Source organism: Lissotriton helveticus, chromosome 3_1, assembly GCF_964261635.1.
Source record: "Lissotriton helveticus chromosome 3_1, aLisHel1.1, whole genome shotgun sequence".
Classification (NCBI taxonomy): Eukaryota; Metazoa; Chordata; class Amphibia; order Caudata; family Salamandridae; genus Lissotriton; species Lissotriton helveticus.
This window is the reverse complement of record NC_136061.1, coordinates 348,650,073-348,657,486: the sequence shown is the minus strand read 5'-3', so window position 1 is coordinate 348,657,486 and position 7,414 is coordinate 348,650,073. Positions and strand designations below refer to the sequence as shown.

At 43.7% G+C, this 7,414-nt stretch overlaps 1 protein-coding gene across 7 annotated transcripts in view; it reads left to right on the top strand.

The window, feature by feature from the left end:
- Positions 1 to 4,483: 4,483 nt before the first annotated feature.
- LOC144822453 (uncharacterized) overlaps positions 4,484 to 7,414 on the top strand; it is a 1,018,233-nt gene continuing 1,015,302 nt past the window's right edge. For all 7 annotated transcript variants that reach the window (XR_013608623.1, XM_078680007.1, XM_078680011.1 and 4 more), the window contains exon 1: positions 4,484 to 4,720. The gene's annotated coding sequence lies outside the window, so the exon portion shown is untranslated. The remainder of the gene's footprint in view (positions 4,721 to 7,414) is intronic.

Below are 7,414 nucleotides of genomic sequence, written 5' to 3'. Positions count from 1 at the left end.
CAAGAACCACCATTTTTTTAATGAAGGGTGGAATGGGAGAGTAAAACCGAAATCTCCGAGTTCTACCGCCATCCACTATACCACAACCACTTCTTTAATATTTAATTAGAAATAACTATTATTAATAGTTAATAGTTGATGAATTAATATTTAATTAACATTAGGTTATAGAGGAGGGTGTCAATTGATACTGTTGAGACTCCAACCAGCTTAAAAGCTGTACTTGTCTCTGGGGGGCCTAGAATAGTCACCGGGGCGAAATATGTGCGCCCCCAAAGATACTGAGAGATGAAGCAGCGCTGGATTCCCCGTGATCCCAATTACTATATATATACTGTAATGATTATTTGTATGATCGACGGTAATGCCCTCATCATGTTATCAAGATTTGCTCACCTGATGTTTTATTTGATTATGTTCCTTTTTGTTTAATAAAAAGATTTTTTTTTTTAAAAGCTGTACTTGTCTGAAACTAGTCTAGCCAAACCCTTCTGCAGCCTCTTCCAGGAGATTTCACTACTTTGGTTCTTTAGGACATTGAAGATTAACTGCCTTCAATAGCCACTGCCTCCCCCACTCCTGCTTCACAGCCTCTCCCAGGGTGAGTATCAGAGCGATGGAGAACAGTTGTGCCTTGTAGGCAGAGATGTTGGAGTGTCATCTGAATCTGATCAGTAGGTTAAGTACTCAGACAAATACACCTGTCATGTTTCCCTGGTTTAGACTTGCTGAATTAAAAGAGGGACTAGACAACTCCTCTCTCTCTTGGAGATGTTTATGCAATCTTGGTGTTCTGCCCCAGTTATATCAAGCCTTGTGAGCACAGCGCCATATTCTTTGAGAATGGATTGTACAACCCATCTCTCTTGTCTTGCCTCAGCACTTTGACTTGGTTGCCCATTACCTCAATCTGGCGAATGCTGGATTAGCTGACTGGGTTAAACACTTTATGGCTGGTTTGCTACTGGCTGAGGGCCGCTTCACTCTACATTGTCTCATTCCTCCTCAGTTTCTCTAAATTAGAAGAGTCACTAGAGCTGCAGCCCCGACCTTCTTGTCACATTTTAAACAAATGCTGACCCCTACAGCCACTTCTGCCCAGCTCATGCTCACACCGTAAAGGGCTGTGCAAGGGAACTCCCCCAGAACAGTGTGAGGCATCCTGCTCAGGATTCCTAGTCAGTAGTGTCTGATTTAGTTTTGGATGGTAATGATATCCTCTAATTTAAAGTTTGTTTTTTTAATTACAGTTTTTGCAGTATGTACGATTTATTTATTGCTCTTTGATCTGACCCGGAATCAAAATGATACCAAAGGTTCTTTTGGAATCGCATTTTTTTTCTGATCATCTTCAATCTTCTCTCACTTTTGCTGAAAATCAAATTAGAACTTCATAAAAGCCAGCTCAGGACCCAAATAAAGGTCGATATGAACCACAGATTTCTCATTCCTATTGCACCCCTAGTCTTCTGGTTTTTATGTCAGTCCTAAACGCTGGCCATCCACGGGTCCGATTTTGAACACCTTGTACCCTTTCCTAGGCAAAACGTAGCCCTAAAGATGTCCATAAATTCCTAATGTTTGAACTCTGGCTCGCATTTGACTGAAATCCTGCATCTACAGATTCAGTGACTGTGAACTACCAGATCGGGGATCAGACATAAAGCCTGGTTGGACTCTACCTACGCTTAAACTTGGCTTCACAACCCCTATAGTTTAGTTTAGTTTAGCCACTGTAGAAGCAGGAAGGTGACAAAGAGTATAAATTCAACCATTCCCGTCTGTTTTCTTAGCAAGTTTACAGTGCACTACAGTGTACAGTCAGAATCTTGCACTTCTGTGGAAGAAGTCAAGCCCCAATTGAATATGGGGTAAAAGCCTTAGATTTACTTTATTTATTTCTGTAAATATTTTGTAACATGCTAGCGTCCGAGAGGAGCAACTTTGTAGCTCCAGTTAATGATTAGGGCCTGATTTGAGGTCCATCTGCCTCTTTACAAGCGTCATAGACTATAATTCACCTGTACAGAACATCCCCCACATTTGTGATGGAGTAACCTGTCAGCCAAGCTCTAAAGCATGCCCTTAAATGTAATTCTTGGATTAGCCCTCTCGCCTTCCACTGTTGTAGGAGGTTTTGTCTGCATGAGTTGTGGATCACCTGGTTGTTACTCAAAATACAGGCTTCATCTAAGGTTGTTTTGCAATCTTCGGAATCCTGTCCCTATCTGAATTGGTGCTGGTAGTGCCAGGAACTGCTAGTGTGATGGAATGCCTCTTTGCACAGACTTGCTTCCACTTCTTTCTTAGACACAGGCACACTGGTGAAATGCCTGAGATCGGGGTATTGTTAGCTCCAGATTTGAGTGGCTAGCATCTGGATCAAACTAGGTCCATGCATCTTGCATTTGAAATTGCATTGAACAATGAGGTTCTCAAGACTTCCGGTTACAGCTGGATGAGTAGGGTGTAAATGATTTCTGTACGCACCCAACCCTCCCAGCGCCTTGAGACCCTAACGGGTGAATAGTACACTTTATAAACCCCTAATTGATTGATAGTTGGAGTAGTGGACATAATCTTGTCAGTAGCATGAAAGCTGGTATTTCTTTTACTACCATCGTAATTTGCTGAGCAAACAAGTTCCTCATTAAACCCTACACCTAGGTTCTCTAATGCATGGGTAGACGTTAGGGTAGCTTCTAGTTCATTTGGTCAAATGAATGAAAAGTTGTTATGTGAAGGATATCCTACTCTTATGAGTTTGTTCTTTGAGCCTTTTAGGCACTTCCAGACCACTGTTTTCCAGTGATACATGTGTTAGGTATATTGTGTTGGCTTTATTCTGATCATCTGTCTGAATTACCCCACATGATGTGTGCGTGGGTGTCAGATCAGAGCAAGGCTTTCAATAACTCATGGATAATGCATTGCGGCAACACCCAAGGATCTGGATAGGACGATGTGGGATGTAGGACAAAGTCCTTTTCAGAACACCCAGGGTCGGTTTTTACTAAACATCGAGTTCTCTGACCACTAGTGAGGTTTTTCTGAAGACATGCAAAGGTGATTGAGATAGAGTATCACCAAATATCACTTTAGGATTTAAGCAGCCTCTATATAGAATACACACAGCAACAGTTGGCTTGCACAATATGCAGGTAAGGAACCATAGTCTGATGTGAAGGCCGGCTAGTGTCATTCTTAATTACACACCGAGTGCCAATTATGAATAATGGGCTTTTTAGGCCCCTTGGCCGGTGTCTGGGATGCACAGGAAACTCCTAACCCAGCATATTGCCAAACTGTGTTATCCATATCATTTACTCCTTTTCTTCCAACGAAACTATATACATTTTACATTACTTTATGTATGTATTCATTCTACCATTGTCCCTATAATGTATACTTTCTCGCAGCTGATATTGCTGTAAACTATAACCAGAAAATCGAACAGCGTATATTCTGGAAATCACTTTGACGCCATGGTCTGCTCTCCATAAAACTACTATTAAATAAATCTATTGAGTTCCTGTAAGATAGGTGCCTGCTACTGTCTTCCCATGCTCATACCTGTAAACCTCTCGACTCAAAGGTTGGGAGAAGTCAGGCGTTTAACGTGGTGATCCACATTCAGGTGAATAGAGAATGACCATGTTTTTTGGAAGGTTATATAAGCTTGAAAAGAGAATTACCCTATTACAGTCTTGGGAGGCATTTTATTTGACAGGTCGGTGAAGAGAAGAGTGTGACACTTGCCAAATGTAGGTAAGATGATGGGTATGTGCGGCTGACCCAGCTCTGAACAGACTCAAACATTATGTTCCAGTCAAGTCGTATCAGTGTTCAATTAGTGTCTGTAGTAGCAGGTGCTGGGCATTGGCGCTCAGCTTTGTGGACAGAGACTTCTTTTTTATCCTTAGACTTTGGCCCAATAAATCAAGAGACGGAACAGCAAAAAAGGAAAGAAGAAAGAAGGAGGAAAAGAAAAGTGATACAGCAGAGATGGAAAAGAATCTGCGAGAGTGACATGAAGAGAAAGGAAGTGTGCGTGTGTATGAAAGAAAGAAGCATGAAGAAGAATCAAAACTTGGTAGCCCTGATTTTCGGCGACGGTAACCCCAGCAATCGTCAGATCTCGTGACATGTGTTGGTACCCTCTGCTTGTTTTTAATTATTTTTTAATACATAAAGCAGATTAGTCTTGCTCTGAAAAAACGTAGGAAGATGACACTTCTCTTCCTTATAGTGGACAGCCCCCTCCCATCAGATGAAGCCGATCAAATTACAGGAAGAGGGCGAGCTCAGTGTAGCTTTCGGTCAAAAATGACGGTACTTAAAAAGAGTCAATAGCAATATGCCTAATGGAGAGAGATTACCAGCAGGCTGGGAGGACGATTAGACGTGCTGCTCCCTGCCAAGTATTTTCTGCGAGGAAAAGAAACAATTCTTAGCTTTTAAGATCCGATCAGTTTAAAGCGCGCGGGAGCCACGCACTCTACGCACACACACACGTACTCTGGGGACCGGAAGTGGCAGTGTTTGCGCAGAGAGATCTAATTTGTAAACTCACTAGTGCTGACGGGAGTCGGGACTGGACATCGTTTCGCCAAAGATGGCGGACGAAAAACACACCATGAAAGGAAATGTGAAAAGAGGAGGCCACAATTCTAATTCAGCGTCTCCACTTCACCAAACTGCATGATTGAGTGGAAATCAGGTAACTTCCCTAGGCCTCAGTTCCCTTACATGTTTAAATTGTGAGCGTTTACCAACGACAAGTTTTATATCACTGTTTGTCTAATTAAAAATAACGGTCACAGGGACATCTCTTGGGTCTGCACCTCTCATGAGCTGCAACAATCAGTAGCAGTGCAATATATTTTGATTAATGTTGCCCTTCCAAACATAGCTGCCAAGGTTTCAGATGGCTATGTGTGACATTTTCATAATTTCAGTGTAATTATGAGTGACATTTCCGCAAATATGAGTGACACTTTCACGCAAGCAAATCAAGCAATGAACACAAGGGACACATATAAATATCAGAAATTACACACAATAAAGCACAGCTGTTAATGTTTCAGATTGCTTATGTTTGACATTTTCATAGATTCAGTGGATTTATGAGAGACATTCAGTGACTAAATGTGACACTTAAGGTGACACTTTCTTGCAACCAAAATCAGGCAATGAAGTCCATGGAAACAGACAAATATCAGAAAACACACTCATTAGTACAACATGAAAGTCATACGCTGCAGCAGGTGCTTTTAAAGCTATTTTTTAATTTCTAAATAACCAGCACCCTCCACCCCAACCTCCGCTCCAGCTGAACCACAAGTAACAAAGGGAACTATGAGACAAAAGCAGCAACCCACTGAGCTATCCACATACAATACAGTTCTGCAATATGCTGGTAGACTTTCTTTATAGCAAGCATATTAACCCTATGCACTACTCTATGGTGAGTGAAAACTGCAAGTAGAGAACAGTATGAACTCTATCCAGCGGGAACTTTAAAAACCCTACTTATCTGTGACTTTTACTTAGCAAGTCTCTTAGTGTTGTGAAAATAAAACAGGCTGCTTTGTACTGTCAAGCACGGATATTAAACCCTTTGAACTAATAATGCATCAAAACATCTGCTAGTTTAATTAGACAAAACTCCCACCTTAGATGGCCCTGTATTTACAACACAGACAACTTTAGTGTGCCATTTGCATGGCGCTATGCTGTGCTGGGGCCCCCGCCATTTTTGTAATAAACATTTTAAATCATGGCAGGAGTACATTATATTAAAATATGACTTACTAAATCTCTTGATAGAATGATCAACCAAGAGCTGCTGCTGCGGGACCCTGGAGATTGCCTGCGTGTGTGTCTTCTTCAATCAGAGCAAGCCGTGCTGCATTGCCTCAGCCTGTGACACCTGCTCCGCCTCCTACTATGAGACTCATCCTGTTAGTGGGGAGTCCGGGGCACAAGTTAGGCCCTGCATGGACAGGGTACGGCAACAGCATGTGACGAGGTCAACTTAGATTTAGAGCATGAGTGCTTGCTGGCAGTGCTCCTGTAGTCTGTAAGTGGCTGCACCTTTCCGTCTCTGCTTTGACAACTTGCCCGCGTTTTATTCCAGCATTGAGCAAGTGGAAGTAGAGCCTCGCCGATGGCCTTTGTTGTCCCTATCAGCATTATGATGTTAGAAATCATGTTTCATTTAGCCCAGCGCAGCAGCTGTTTGCTTAGGATTCATTCCGGAAGGCATGCCCGGGTGACAGAAATTACTTTCTCTGGGGTCGGGCCTGCATGATTTAGTTTGTACGAAAATTAAAAACACCCCAGTGGTTGCTAAAATGACGCTGCCCTGTCTATGGCGGCTAGCACATGCACAGCACTACTCGTGAGGTTTAACTCACGCCGTGTGGGTATGATTGATTGTATAGAGCTCGAGGCCATTGAAGATTTTTCACACATCTTCCTCGGAGTCCCAGCCGGGATCGAACTGTTTAGTGGTGGCACACGGGACACCGGACAGTGAAACAGGGCTTGAGCAGAGCTGTGACAGGCTCTCGGGGCATGTATGCTCATGACGCTTAGCTTTCAAATAGGCCATGATCATGCGAGACTGCGTCTGAGTCTCGTGCCCCGCACTCTAATCCCCCGCCGCTTTTGCACTTCCTGCTTCCTCCGGACGTGACGGCCCTAATCCGAGGCCGGCACATCCGGATTAATCCTGGCCTATGTGGTGCGCCAGTGTGATTGACAGCTCCGAGGCTGTATCGACTGATCGGGCGGCCCGGCCCCCTGCAGACTCACCATTTCACATTCTAGTTTCCAGGGCAACAGACTCGTCGGACTGGCAGAGCAGAGTGATTCATTGTAGCGCGGCGCCGCTCACGAGCTCAGAGAGCTCTGCTGCAGTCTTAACTGTTTAGGCACTAGTCGGGCTAAGAGCAGCACTCAGTAGAGAGAGCCTGGGCACAGGAGCTGCTGGCGCGCTGGCACAGGTGCAAAAATGCGTGACAAATGCATTCAGTGCGGTGATGCGGATCACCGCACTGGAATGCGTGAGTGTCACACCTGTTGCGTGACGCTTGACAGGACTGTCCAAACAAAGAACAGAGAACATATGTCTGATGGAATGCTGACCGGACTGAGAGTTGCAAAAGCCCCTGTGTTTTTGTGTGTGAGATTAATAATATACTATGACCCATACGCACTTGTCTCTTTTGTGTTTTAGACATACCAGGTGCGCTAATAACCCCAACTCAAGTCATTTCTGCAGTTTATTTTAATGACCTCTTAGGAACAGCATTTTGAGATAAGGATTTTGGGTTTCCAACCTGTGACATACAGCCTCTGCAAATAAAAACAGCGGGTTGACGAACCTCTAATGGCAGCCGCACCCGGT